The following is a 14691-nucleotide window of genomic DNA, read 5'->3' on the forward strand; positions in this document are numbered from 1 at the left end:
GGTTTCCCAGTGAACTTAAGACACCTTCATCTAGACGGTTATTGCCAGAGGGAGACGTGCCTCACCCGGGCGCGACCTCGGAAGAATCTGTTTCCAGTTGTTAAAGACCAGGTAGGAGGAGAAGATTGCAGAGGGCAGACTGAAAGGACTGATGGAATGTTCATTTCGAACTCACTCACTTGCTAAACAGCAGTTCTATTAATTTGGCAGAGTATTTTAACCTTTCTTTTCCCTAACTATTTGTGGGTTTTGGTGACAGCCTGTTTGGAACCTTCCGTGTTTTTATAGGGAGAATTAAATCTCCCTCTCAAGGGAGTTTTTAGAATTAGGAGTGGTGATTGAAAAAAAAAGAAAATCCAGGGAGTATGTGGATTTTTAGGATTAAGTAGACCTCTGGGTTCAAGTGTTCAAGTGTCCTAAGAGAAGTACTGAATGCCTTCCTTTGGGTTGGAGACGGGGGCGGTGGGGGGGGGGGCGGGCAGCTGAGCTCTGTTTGGCCATTATTTATATAAGCTTTATATAAATATCTCTTCCCGATGAATTAATAGTTGGTTAAACATTCTGCATCTTCTTTAAAAAGGGGGGGAATTTAACTTAAATTTGAACCTGTGCGAGGCCTTTTCCTTAAAGCCTTGAAACCTTGCTCGTCTTTCATTAATCCAGGTGTGTCAGCATCAGCAGCCTAGGAAGGCCTGCTGTCTTTGGGGCATTATTTAGGATCTGAAGATTACAGCCTGCTTGTTTAGTCTTTTGATGTGTTTAGATGAAGGTGGTCTCAGTAGTCCAAACTAAAAGTTACTTACCTCCGCAAATAAGGACTTTGAAGTAGATGGGAATTAAGGCTTTTTGGCCATTACTGGTTATTCTTTTCTTACAGGATCTGTGTTTTCCCACACTGTTTTCCAGTATCTTTTGATTACTCGTATTACGACCAGGCGTGTGCTGGCTTGTGACTTAAAATTGATTTGGAAGGAGCCCTTTTCTTGGCAACCGTGGTAGTCTGGAGATTGCTTATATGATGAAAGTTTGTGTGCTTTGTAAAAGCTTACTTTTTAAAAAAAATCCTAACTCATTTAGATTGATAACCACATTGTTGAGATACCTCTGCAAGTGATTTTTTTCCCTATGTGCGTCAATGAAACAGCTGTTGGATACCTTGTTCCCTTTGAGCAGCTGTTTTATCATTGCACAGAATAAGACTATACTTTTGGGGATCATTTCCTTCAGGGATCATTACTATAGTTTGTTATAATTGCACAGCAGTTTTTATTCATTTAGTAAATATTAACTGAGTACCTGCTTGGTGTCTGTATTCTAGGTCCTAGGAATTTAGCGGTGAATAACATTTCATCTTTTTAAAAAACCCTTAGAATTTACAAATATAATCTCAGTTTTCTGTACAAGAAACTGGTGAAATAATGTATACTTCAGAGTAAAAAGCATCTTTTTTCTAAGGTGATTATGTGTATTTAAGAATATGTAAGGAGTATTGCATTAGAGCAAATTCAGTGATTGGAGGATTATAGTAAAGAAGTGTGGTTCTTCCTTGCTTCTAGTCCCATGCCCTCAAAACATAAAACATGGGGTTGCATTCTTAGAGACTTTTTATGCCATGAAAACATATGGGTTTCTTTCTTAGAATAAATTGTAAGATTTGACTATAACTGTCATCCTGCAACATGAATATCTTTCTGTACCGATATGGATAGGTCTGTCTCCTAGCTACTAGCAAGGGGATCCTCCTCCTAAGGAACATGCCATCATTTGTTTACCCAGATCTCTTGTTGCTGGCCACTAACACTTGCTTCTAATTTTTAGCAACTGTGTCAGAGATGTTGAAATGAGACATCCCTATACATGGCTTTTTTTTTTTTTTTTTTTTTTTTTTTTTTTTATGGCTACGGCTAGGATTTTTGTAGAGCCTTAACTAGAGTTGGTACTTCTGGGCCTTTTAAAGTTTTCATGGGTAATGCTCAGTTGTTACTCAAGAAGTTTATACAAAGTTATGCCCAATGTACAAGGTAATTTACCTTTAAAGAGTGAATTTTTGCCTTTTGAACCCTTAAACATTGACTGTGGGCTTGTGGGATGTCAGGTGTGGAATTGAAAGGTAAAGGGATGTTGCTCCTGTCCTTAGAATTCTCAGCCAGCAGGGGCAAGGTAGGGACGCGCTAGGGTGCCCTGGTGTTATCTGGCAATCTTGAGGAGGAAGAGGGCTCTTCTGCACTGCCTTGAGGTCATGTGTGGTGTGGGGTTGGGGGTTGCTTAGGAATGCTGACTTTTGAAATCTGGCTAGGTTTTTGCTGGCACTGTGAATTCTAGAAGGAGGAAGTGTAACACAAAATCTCATCTCAGGGGAAAGGCATTTTAAACTCCCAGATTCATCCGAACTAAAAAAGAAAAAGAAAGAAAGGTGAGGGGGGAACCCTTCTAAATCATCTTAATATAAAGAATCAGGAAAGGATCTGCTACCCAAATTCACATGAACTCAGATGTACTTTGTGGGAAGGTTATTCTCTACCTGCCCTCTGTCCCCATAGCTTGGATGTTAACTGTTTCCCAGCTAGGCTCTAAACTCCTTGAGACTAGCGCAGTGCCAGTTTCTACTGCTGTATTCCAGCGCCAGGGTCTATCCCACAGTAAGAATTCAGCACTTGTGTGATGAATAAATAATGAATGCATGAGTCTTCTAATAGGAGAAGGAAACCCAAAGAGCGGTGATTATGAAGCATGAAGCAGCTCGGTGGGTAGAAAGGGGTCAGGGGGCAGACTGGAGTTTCCGGTAGCAGAAAGGATTGTGCAGGCACTTGACAGAGGAAGGTGGAGAGAGATCCACTCTCCAGCCTGAAGAGCTGGAAAGGAGTATGTATGGACTTCAGCCGCAGACACTGGGTTTGAGGAAGAAAGTTACATGATGAGCTTTGCATTTAGAAAGATGACCCTGGAGTTTTAATCATTTAAGGGATGGTAGCAGAAGGAGAGAGAAGGTGTGAGGCGGAACTAAGGCCACTGTGAAAGGAAGATGACAAGAATCTCCAGGATCTGGTGACCAGACGTGAGGCAGGAATGTGACTCCCCTGGGCGCGAGTGCCGTTGGCCTACTCAGAGCTGAAGCAAGGGGGAGATTTCATGTGGGGACCTGTTGTGTTTTTCGTGATTGGTGAGGCTGTTTGATTTTGAAGCTCAGGATAGAGGTCTGGGCTAGGAATATGGCTCTAGAGGGTCATTCAGCACAAAGGATGAGAAAAGCGTAGCAGTTAATGCTATTCCTAGGAGGAGAATATAGAGTGAAGAAAGATGATGGACTTAAGGTAAAATCCCACAATTTGCCTGAGCAAAGAATTCTCAGCACCGGGTGCTGAGGGAGAGGAGAGAAGGACAATGGATGAAGGACGGGCAGGGGTGAAAAGTGGGAAGACAGAATGGTAGATGCTTTACAGGAAGGAAAGGGCTGGATGTTGCTGAGTGGTCTTGTAAGGTGACGATGGAGAACAGTCCGTTGGATGTGAGAGTAAGCAGGTCTGGGGTGTGAATATAGGCTAGTATTTTCAATTTTCAGATACGTTTTTGGGAAAGAACAAAAATAGAATTACTCCCTAGGTTGCAACAGAAAAGTTTGAATGTATTAGATTTCACTATTTTATAGCTGTAAAAATCAAGGCATTGGATTAGATGGTGTTTCAAGTTCGTTTTAACTGTCTGTGACTCTGTTATGGTTATACAAATATATCTTTTTTTATATTCCGGTCTCTTTGATTTACTTGATGTATCATGCTTTTCACTATGTAGGGCAGCTTCATATTTACATGATCATAATGCTGAGACATATGCAGGGATCATTGCTTTAATATTTTATGGATTAAAATTCAAAAATAGGACAATACAAGGAACCATTTACCAATTCCTTATCTTCAGTCTTTTAAATTGTTACTTCATTTATCACCCCTTATTCTTCCACTTTTTAGGACTATTTTGGGGCACCTGGGTAGCTCAATGGGCAAAAGCCTCTGCCTTCAGCTCAGACCATGATCCCAGAGTCTTGGGATCAAGCCCCATAGTGTCCTGCTCTCTGCTCAGCGGGGAGCCTGCTTCCCTTCCTCTCTCTGCCCGCCTCTCTGCCTACTTGTGATCTCTGTCTGTCAAATAAATAAATAAAATCTTTAAAAAAAATTCTGGAATATTTTGAAACAAACCCAGGACATAATTTCACTGTAGCTTTCACTTTGAATACCTGACAGGCACAGACTTTTAAAAAATAAATAACCAAAATGTCAGTCTTGTCACAAAATTAGCCATGCCTTCAGACCATCCCAAGTCTCACTTGTTTTTGTTGTTCTTAGCGTGACCACAATGTCGACATTTCCTTGGAATTAACAGTGATCTGCAGGAGGTATTTTTAGTGCCATTTTGTATTTGTGAGAATGAGAGGTTGAGTAAGGGCACTTCTCTACCCATGAGGAGCCCTCCTCTTTGCTTTCATCCTCAGAGTGCTCCCATCTGGAGCAAGTTGCAGAGAAAAAATTTGTGTATGTGTGTGCTACAGCTAGCAGAGGAAGAGAGGGCATTTCTTCAGAGTACTGGCCCTGTTTTTACCCAGAAGCTCTGAACAAACCCATGCCCTTTCGTATCTTGTTGTCCCCAATGGGTTTTTCAACCAATCCTGTTGCCAGGGGAATTCTCTGTCCTGATTGGCTGAGGCTGGGGCGTCTGAACCAATCACCGTGGCAAGGACACATTAATTAGATGGAGTTAAAATAATGGGCCTTTCTGGAGCCGGGAGTGAGGTCAGCCTCTTCCTGCCACCTAACCCTGCAGGCACGACAGTGAGACCACAATGTCCGCCACGATGTCTTCAAGTCATCCATTATAAGCATCTATGATGAAGAAGGCCTTTGTGTGACAAGGACATAGCTGCCCCAGGGCTTACTCACAGTAAACTGACAGCATAAGCAAACATTAAATGTGTGTCGCATAATGAAATCAAGCACGTGTAGGGTATGTTCCTTACCCTTAAGGACAGGAAATACAAGTGTGGAAATATATATATTTTTAAATTTTGATTTATTAATTTGAGAAAGAGACAGAGTGAGAGAGCATGAGAGGGGAGGTCAGAGGGAAAAGCAGACTCCCCATGGAGCTGGGAGCCTGATGTGGGACTCGATCCTAGGACTCTGGGATCATGACCTGAGTTGAAGGCAGTCGCTTAACCAGCTGAGCTACCCAGGAGCCCCACAAGTGTGGAAATATTCTTAAAATCCTTCTTAATTCATTTATTTAAGAGAGAGGGAATTCATTTATTTAAGGGAGAGGGGATGAGAAAATGCATGCGTGGGGGCTGTGGCCCCCTGCAAGTAGGGGGAGGGACAGAGGGAGAGAATCTCAAGCAGACTCCCCACTGAGCTCAGACCCCCACCAGAGGCTCCCTCTCAGGCCTCATGAGATTAGGACCTGAGCCAAAACCGAGTCCCAGGCTTAGCCCACCCAGCCACCCAGGCTCCCGAAGTGTGAAAATATTCTTGAACATTAGCCAATAGAATGCTACCTTCACTTAAGAATCAAAATAGGTACCAGGGAATTGAATTTTGCAAGTTCCTTGCTTAGAAATTTAGAGACAGATGTAAGTTTGTTTTCACTGAGCAAGAAATACATTGTAATCTTTTTTTTAGTAGTTTGTACTTTGAAATTTATGTTTTTTAAAATAAACTTTTAATGTAATTTTAGATTTGCAGAAAATTTACAAAGTTAGTAACTGAGAATTCCTGTATAGCCCCCAGCCAGTTTCCCTTGTTGTTTTAACATCATATATTACCATGGTAATGTCAAAACAAGGAAACTAGCATTGGTGCATTACTAAGCTCCAGACTTTATTTGGATTCCACTAATGTCCAATCCAGGATATTGTGTTGCATTTAGTTTTGTCTGTCCTGATGTGAAACTAAGTTAATAGTCCAAATCACAGCACAGTGTCTCAAAAATGAGGCAGGAATGGCATTAGAAATAAAGCCATACAGATCAAATCAGAATTTGTCTATTTTAGATACTTTATGTGTAACTTTTGCCATTTGACAAAAGCCCCTTAGACTGTTATACCCATTTATGACAGAGGCTGGCATAGTCTAAGGGCAGAAGCTCAGGCTATAGATTCATGCTGTCTGCATTCAAATTTTGCCTCCAACATTTAGCTTGAAGTCTGACTTTGGACAAGCCACCCAATCTCCTATGGTTTTTTTCCCCCTCTCAACTGTGAAAAAGGAGAATACTAGTACCTACCTTGTAGAGTGGCTGGGCCATTAAATGACATAATTCTTGCAAAGTGCTAGGAAAGAGGTTTGTGATTTTTTTTTTAAGATTTTATTTATTTATTTGACAGAGACACAGCAAGAGAGGGGAAACATGCTGGGGGGAGTGGGAGAGGGAGAAGCAGGCTTCCTGCTGAGCAGGGAGCCCAGTGCGGGGTTCTCTCCCAGGACCCTGAGATCATGACCTGAGCTGAAGGCAGACACTTAACCACTGAGCCACCCAGGTGCCCGGTGATTTATTCTTATTATTTTGAATAAGGACTGCCTTCAAGTTCTTTTTGTTTTTTTTAAGATTATTTATTTATTTGACCGACAGATCACAAGTAGACAGAGAGACAGAGAGAGAGAGGGAGGAGGAAGCAGGCTGCCCACTGAGCAGAGAGCCTAATGTGGGGCTTGATCCCAGGACCCTGAGATCATGACCTGAGCCGGAAGACAGAAGCTTTAACCTACTGAGCCACCCAGGTGCCCCCTTTTTTAAGCTTTTTAAGTCAGTAGTGTAAACGAAAGTCCAGGAGAAATATTCATGCTGTATAAAATAAATTCTTTGCAAATACTTTGAAGTATTTCAGAAGTAATTCACATGGAATCAACTGGTACTCTTATAACAACTTTCAGTTCAGGTTTAGTTTTGTAGCGTTATTTACTACTTGTGTGTGTTTCTTTTTCCTTCAGGATGCTGAAGGCTACTATATTTATGTAAGTGAGTGGTATATATTACAGAGAGTACCAAGACACCTGCTTCTCACCTCCTGCCATCTCTTCCATCCCCCAGCATCCCTCCAAAACACAGGGACCATCAAGCTCATACCTTGAATTCTTAAGATGGCTTTCCAGGTGTACGTTCAGATTTTTAAAAATAATTTTTGAATAGATTTTATTTATTTGAGAGAGAGAGATCATGAGTGGGATGGAGGGGCAGAGGGAGAGGGATAAGCAGACTCCCCACCAAGCCAGGAGCCCAACATGGGGCTCTATCCCAGGACCCTGAGATCATGACCCAAGCTGAACGCAGAGGCTTCACCGACTTAGTCACCCAGGTGCCCCCACATACTCAGATTTTTAATGGAGTTTTCTGTTATTTTGCTTCATATGTGTCTTTTCTGTTTCAATTTTCTGTTTTCTTGCTCTCCTTCCCTTTTGAAAGTATGTGTTTTGTTATGAAAAATGTCAACATATGGAGAAGTGGAGAGACTGACCCCTTTACTCAGCTTTTAAAATGATGAGCTCTTGGGGCACCTGGGTGGCTCAGTCATTTGAGCATCTGACTCCTGATTTTGGCTCAGGTCACAGGTCCCAATGGAGACCGACTGAACCACCCAGGCATCCCTCCCTATGTCATTTTTAATACTTTTTTCAGTTCCTTATCTTGTATAAAGGTAGAGATTTGATCATTTTCAGGTTTGATTTGCGGTGCCAGCAATCATTGAAGAACACTGCCTAGATTTTTTTCATTCCTTAGTGGTTGCTAAGTATTGATAGTTTAATTTTGTCATTCTTTCTTCATTTATTGGCTTGGATACATGTATACAAAGCAACTTGGCCTTAGTTACTGTGAGGTTTTTAATAGGAAAAGCAGGAGAAGGGCCTGATTCTTTCTTTGGTTATTTACTTTTCAAAACAATGAGTTGGCTGTCTCCAAAGATAAAGATTATCACAGAGGCTCTTTTAAAAAAATCAGTATTGGGGTGCATGGGTGGCTCAGTGGGTTAAGCCTCTGCCTTTGGCTCAGGTCATGGTCTCAGGGTCCTGGGATCGAGTGCCGTATCGGCTCTCTGCTCGGTGGGGAGTCTGCTTCCCTTCTGTCTCTCTGCTGCTTGTGATCTCTCTCTCTCTCTCTGTCGAATAAATAAATTAAAATCTTTTAAAAAAATCAGTATTGTTAGGGATCTGTGGCTATTAGCATATTTGATGTAGTTGGGTCCCTTGCATTTATTATTCTTGGATACTTTCTGTTCTTCTTTGGCCATTTTCGTATTTGGCGTTTTCAAGTTGGGTGCTGTGTCCTTGACATAGCCTTAGTGGTCTTTGGTAACTCCTTGCTTCCTGGCATCACAAGATACATCTTTTACCTTTCCCACCCCAGATCTGGAATTGGGTTTTTCTCTAAAGATCCCTGGTTGCTTTTAGTGGGAAATGAGAGAGACTATGATCTACAGACAAGGTACTTGTGAAGGTTTTGAGATCTTTTCCGTTCTCACCGTGGAGGAATGTTTCTCTTCAGACCAAATACACGGTTATGTTGAGGACAGCAGGAATTTTTGTCTTGTCTTTTATCTTCAGCTCTGTCTTTCTCCTGCCTTGAAAATCTCAAGACTTTAGATGCTGAGATTGGTGGAACATCGTATGGTTAGCGGTTTACTTATCTCCCATCATACCTATCAGTGTGTTTCCATTATAACCAGTACTACCATCAACACCACGATTATTGAATACAGATTAAACATTTTTTTAAGAAGTTCTTTTGTTCTTTGATCCATCCCTCTAGAAGTGGCCAGTCAAATGACTTTCAAAATCACTTGGTTTGGTTCTTCCCTGCTTATAACTCCAAAGAGCTACCCAGGGTCATTTTCTTTTGTGTACTTAGGGATTTTTCTAGAAGTTGATTTTGTTTTATATTGTGTAAAGTATATACTGCGTTAGGTTTATTTGCTGAAATCTAGCTGCTTTTTATATTCCCTTCATTCTGTTTTCTTCCCTTGATGACCATTAAAAAAAAAAAGTTGTGGGGGTGCCTGGGTGGCTCAGTGGTTTAAGCCTCTGCCTTCAGCTCAGGTCATGATCCCAGGGTCCTGGGATTGAGCCCCACATCGGGCTCTCTGACCCTCGGAGAGCCTGCTTCCTCCTCTCTCTCTCCGCCTGCTTCTCTGCCTACTTGTGATCTCTGTCTGTCAAATAAATATATAAAATCTTAAAAAAAAAAAAAGAAAAAAAAAGTTGTGGTTTATCTTTCCATTAAAAAAATAGAAACACGGTGCACCTACCTGTTCAGTCAGAGGAGCGTGCAATCTTGATCTTGGGGTTGTGAGTTTGAACCCCTCCCCATGTTGCATGTAGAGTTTATTTAAATGAAAACTTAAAACAAAAAGAAACAAATATGGTACATTTGTGCCCTTGGATTAAACAGTAGTCTAAAATTAAACAGTAGTATATGAAAACATTTTCTTCCACCTGTTTTGTGGGTTTTTTTGTTTGTTTGTTTTTTTCAGATTATTTTTACTTTACAGTGCATCCTGTTGTTCACTCCCAGGGGCCTATAACAAGATGCAGACTCCTTTCCTATAGCTTAATTCTTTTGCATTGTTGTCTGCAGTCACTAGCCTTGTGTGTCTGGTTCTTGCATTTTTGTCAGGGTATCTTTAGAATAGATTCTTAGCCGTGGCTTACTGGATCAAAAGGTACATGCATACATACTTAATTTTGCCAGATATTGTCAGATCCCTTCCTGTGGGATTGTGCTACTTTGTATTCCCATAGCAGTTTATGAGAGTGTGTATTTCCTCACAAGCTTGCCAACTGAGCGTGTTGTCAGGCCTTTCGGTTTGTGCCGATCTGATGAGGGGAGCAGTGGTGTCTCCTTGTAGATCCATTGTAATTTGCTAGCTCAGTTCTGAGGACTAGCTTCCACATTTTTGAAACATGCTAGTGTCCCTTGTAGTTGTGTTGCATTGCTTTGCTTTTTTCTTTTCTTCTCGTCCCTCCTCCTCCTCCTCCTTCTTCTCCTCTTCCTTTTTTTTTTTGGAAGTAGGTAGTGGGTAGGTGAGTATTTGAAATACTCAAGTATCCTCTTGTTGATTTTTCTTAAAAAGGCAAATGACGGAGAGGAGGAGTCAAGAGGGCGGAGGAGCAGGAGGCTGAGACGACATCAGGGAGCAGGAGATCAGCTAGATAGTTATCAAACCATTCCGAGCACCTACAGATCCAACAGGAGATCGAAGAGAAGAAGAGCAGCGGTTCTAGAAACAGAAAATCGATCACTTTCTGAAAGGAAACAACTGAACCAGAGAATAGTCTTGGGGACCTTGGACACACGAAGTGCCATTCATGGAACAACATCACTTCCTGATCTTTAAGAGTCTTAAAGTATTTTGTAAATTTTGAAACTTCCTATTTTTTTTTTTCTGCTGACTGAATATCCCCACTGTGCTAAGGCAGGTAAAGCAAGCGTTCATTCGTGTGATTAAGTCTTATGGGCTTATGGGCTTACCTATCCCATAGGATAGGACCAATACAGTCACTGTATTGGTATTGTGGGCTTCAGGCTGGCTCACAAGGAAGCTTGCTCTGGAAGGATGAATGAAAGTTAGCCAGTTTATGAAAGGGAAGAATATTTCATTGATAGCCTACAACTTCAATACTATGATATAAACATTAACAGTGCTTAAATTCTATGATATAAATACATGATAAGGTGATAAGAGAAGAAAGAAAAAGATATGTATATGTATATATAGGTATATATATACCTATATACATATATACCTATATACATACATATATGTATGTATATGTATATAATATGTATATGTATATATATATGTGCCTGGGTGGCTCAGTGGGTTAAGCCTCTGCCTTTGGCTTGGGTCATGGTCTCGGGGTCCTGGGATTGAGCCCCGCATCAGGCTCTCTGCTCAGCGGGGAGCCTGCTTCTCCCCTCTCTTCTGCTTGCCTCTCTGCCTGCTTGTGATCTCTCTCTCTCTGTGTCAAATAAATAAATAAAATCTTTTTAAAAAACCATGAATATGTTAATAGAGATGCACATAAACATACGAGAGACAAAGTAAGGGAATACTTGGCACAATTACAGTCCTCACTCCTGTAACTCGTCACATGGTCAAGGCTGGTATTTATAACTTCCTTCTTTTACTACTTACTTGTATTCCCTTTGCCTTCAGCAAGTACTTCCCTGGTTGTGGATCTTTGCCATGTAGGGTGACTCGAGCCATTAGAATCTTTGAATTGGGTTGTGGGAGCTTTCTGTTGACTTTAATCACAGGGCATCTTACACTAAGAGACACCGTCAGGGCTCTTCTGTGGTGTAGACAATCTTCCTTGCCCCCTCTGTGCTTTCGCAGTCCACTTTACCCTTGCTAGGCAGGATCCATCATACCAGCCAGCACACTCATTCTCTTTCTAGCTGTGTGGATTCAGAGACACAAGGAGCTGAAAGTGGCCAGTTGACAGTCTTGACTTTGAGTTCACTGAAATTCCTGCTGTGTCTCCTGGTGGAAGTGTTCATCCTTTTGGAACTAAGACCTCTAGACCAACAGAGCATCAAGTCACAGAGACTGGAAGCAAAAAATTGGGCCGGTGGGCCACTAGGGGTAACAGTGAATGATGTCATTCCCATTTCCACCCCTTGATTATTTGGCCTATGAAGTCTGGGTATGGGGACACAGCATCATGTTGCCCTCCAGAGGGTCATGTACCTGAGTCTACAGAAGGCCGTTCCACTGTTCTGTCAATCTAGGTGCTGGAGGATGGTGGGGAGCTTGGTGAGACCAGTGAATCCATTTTTGTGGATCCACTGCATCATTTCATTTACCGTGAAGTGAGACGCTTGATCAGAATCAGTGCTGTGTGGAATACCGTGGCAGTGGGAAGGCATTCCGTAAGTCGATGAATGGTAGTTGTAGGGGTGTAGCATGCAGGGAAAGCAAATCTCTATCCAGAGTACGTGTCTATTCTAGTAAGAACAAAACACTGTCCCTTCCACAACGGAAGTGGTCCAGTGTAATCCACCTGCTCCCAGGGAGCTGGCTAATCACTTCACAGAATGGTGCCATATTGGGGGTTCGGAATTGGTCTCTGCTGTTGGCCGACTGGGCCAACAATCAATGTTGGTCAGAGCCAGATGGGCCTCAGTAAGTGGAAATCTGTGTTGCTGGACACTGGCATTACCTACATCCCTCTCACTGTGGTCACTTTGTGAGCCTGCTGGGCGATGACAGGAGTGGCTGGGGAAAGAGGCTGAGCAGGTCATCCTATCCTCTTGATTAGTAAAATCGCCCTTAGCTGCAGTCACTCTTTGATGAGCATTCACATGAGACACAAATGGCTTCACTTTCTTCTCTTTCTCCTTCTCCTCCTCCTTGTGCCTATTCAGAGAGGTCTACTTACGTACCTCATCTTCACCTTTCCACAGAGCCAATTTTCCAACCATGTTCTTTTCCATTTCCCCAACCATCCACCCAAACCATGGACCATAGCTGGTGCCTTGGTATCTAATCTCACATCTGGCCACTTCTCCTTTTAAGCAAAGTGAACAAGGTGCATTGCTTGAAATCTGATCCCAGAGAAGATTTCTGTTGACTGTTGTCTTTCACAGCTGTCCCAGAGAGAGAATAGCATGGTACAGGTGCACCCTCACAGGTGGTGTTTGCTTATGTTGCAGACTCATCTGCAAACCAGGTCCAAGTCTTCCCTTCCTCTGTCAGCTAATTCTAGGGAATGCCTCATGAGGCCACAGGTGCAGGCTGGAGAGAGTAAGTAGTATAGCATGGGCCACTTCTTTTTTTTTTAGAATGTAACTTTTTTAAAAATTTAAATTCTGTTTTTGCGTATAACACCCAGTGCTCATCACATCACATGCCCTCCTTGATTGGGCCACTTCTTCATGCAACTTACTTGTGCCTTCAGGGCCTGCTTGGGCCCAATCACATGTATGCCAATTCCATTTGGTAACCAAGTGTTGCTGTCCCCAGCTGTGTAGCTTGGTGGGTCAGATAACACCTAGTTCATGATGTGCAGCTCAGGTCACCTGATAACTTGATAGTCTCTGGTCAAATGTCCAGCCCTGCTAAGGTGCAGTAGCAAGCCAAGAACTCTTTCTCGAAAGAAAAATAGCTATCCACGGAGGATGGTGGGGCTTTGCTCTGAGGTCCTAAGGACCTGCCCTGCCCTTCACCCGTGGAGGCCTGCCAAAGTTTCAGACAACATCGCTATGTATTTCTGTCACTTCATGCATTATTGGATCTGGTGGATCATAGCCCAAGTGGCAAGGCAGCTTGGACCTGTTGCAGAGCCTTCTCTTGGTCTGGACCCCACTCAAAAGTCATAGCTTTTTAGGTCCTTTGGTAAAAGGGTGGGAATAACCTACCTGGACCGTTTGCCTCCAGAATCAAGAGAACCACCACATTATGGAGGGCAAACTGCTTTGCTCCGTCAATCGGTTTAAATATTAATCTCACCCAAAACCACTTCACAGAAACACCCAGAACATTTGACCAAATATCTGGCCACCCCACTGTAAAATTCACCAACATATTTCCTTCTAAAATCGCAATCCACACTTCATTCGCCAATCAACCTTGTGGTATTTTTCTCCCTTTTGTAGATAACATGAGAAAATATGTTTTTCTATTTTAGTATCCACTGTTTATTGTAAACGAGGTTTAGTCCTCCTGGCAGTTGGAAGTATTTGGTTTGTTTGTTTTTTTCCTTCAGATGCATGCCCACCCATGGAAAGTTTGCATCTCCGTTTTGCAAACGTGATCAAAGTGCAGGGAATAAAAGTTTACAGAAAAGGTCTGTTTTCCTTGTTTATTATTAGTGGACAATTAGATCTCGTTGTCAGTAATAATTGATGGCTGCAGCTTCCAAATTATTGAGCCTGTGCTAATAAATGCAACAGTTGTTCATAATTTGGTGGTAAATGACCTTTAAATGTAGATGTTTACGGAGGCAGTCCTTGGGGAACAATTTAACTTCCAAATGACACCCATGAGTCCTTGTTATCATTTAAATATGCTTCCTTTTGTCAATAACAGAATAACAAATACTGGTTAGATTTCTAATGTTGATTCAGATACCAGGGAACCTGCTGAATAAATTAGTGTACATTTGATTCATATTGACCAAAATTTTTTACATTGCTGTGTTACAGGTCAAGGTGACATGCATTTAAATGCATTGTAGCGCAGAGGTCATGCTTGACTGACAAGAATGCTTACACGGTTTTTAATTAACTTTTAAATATTATCCTAAAATTCCTTCTCAAATACCAACTAAATGATTAGGAACAGGACTGAAATTAACTTAGTAGAGAGAAACCTTATTTTGAAAGTCAATAATCTTGATCTTTCCCATAAAAATTATTGGAGTAAATCATTGCTACATTTTTATCTTACAATTTGTGAGGAAATCAGATCTGCTTTTTCCGTGGTAGACTCTGAATTCATTATCTGTGGGTTTTCCATGGTTAATTTAGCAGAAATAACCCGAGATAGTACTGAAACAAATTTGTGAAATACTCAGCAGTCTTACCTAGTGCAGGAAGTACTTTATCAAAGGAATGCATTTTCTTAGTGCTATGAACTTTTTCACTGATCTTATTGTTATGTATGTGGAAGGAGGATGCTTTGCAGGGCGAAGGTGTGAATTAATTTCGTCA

At 41.8% G+C, this 14691-nt stretch overlaps 1 protein-coding gene across 1 annotated transcript in view; it reads left to right on the top strand.

Annotated features, from left to right (window-relative positions):
* SNX24 (sorting nexin 24) overlaps positions 1 to 14691 on the top strand; it is a 157913-nt gene that overhangs the window by 895 nt on the left and 142327 nt on the right. The window lies entirely within an intron of this gene.

This window comes from Mustela putorius, unplaced genomic scaffold (genome assembly GCF_011764305.1).
Source record: "Mustela putorius furo isolate JIRA1106 unplaced genomic scaffold, ASM1176430v1.1 tig00000561_pilon_pilon_pilon, whole genome shotgun sequence".
Lineage (NCBI taxonomy): Eukaryota > Metazoa > Chordata > Mammalia > Carnivora > Mustelidae > Mustela > Mustela putorius.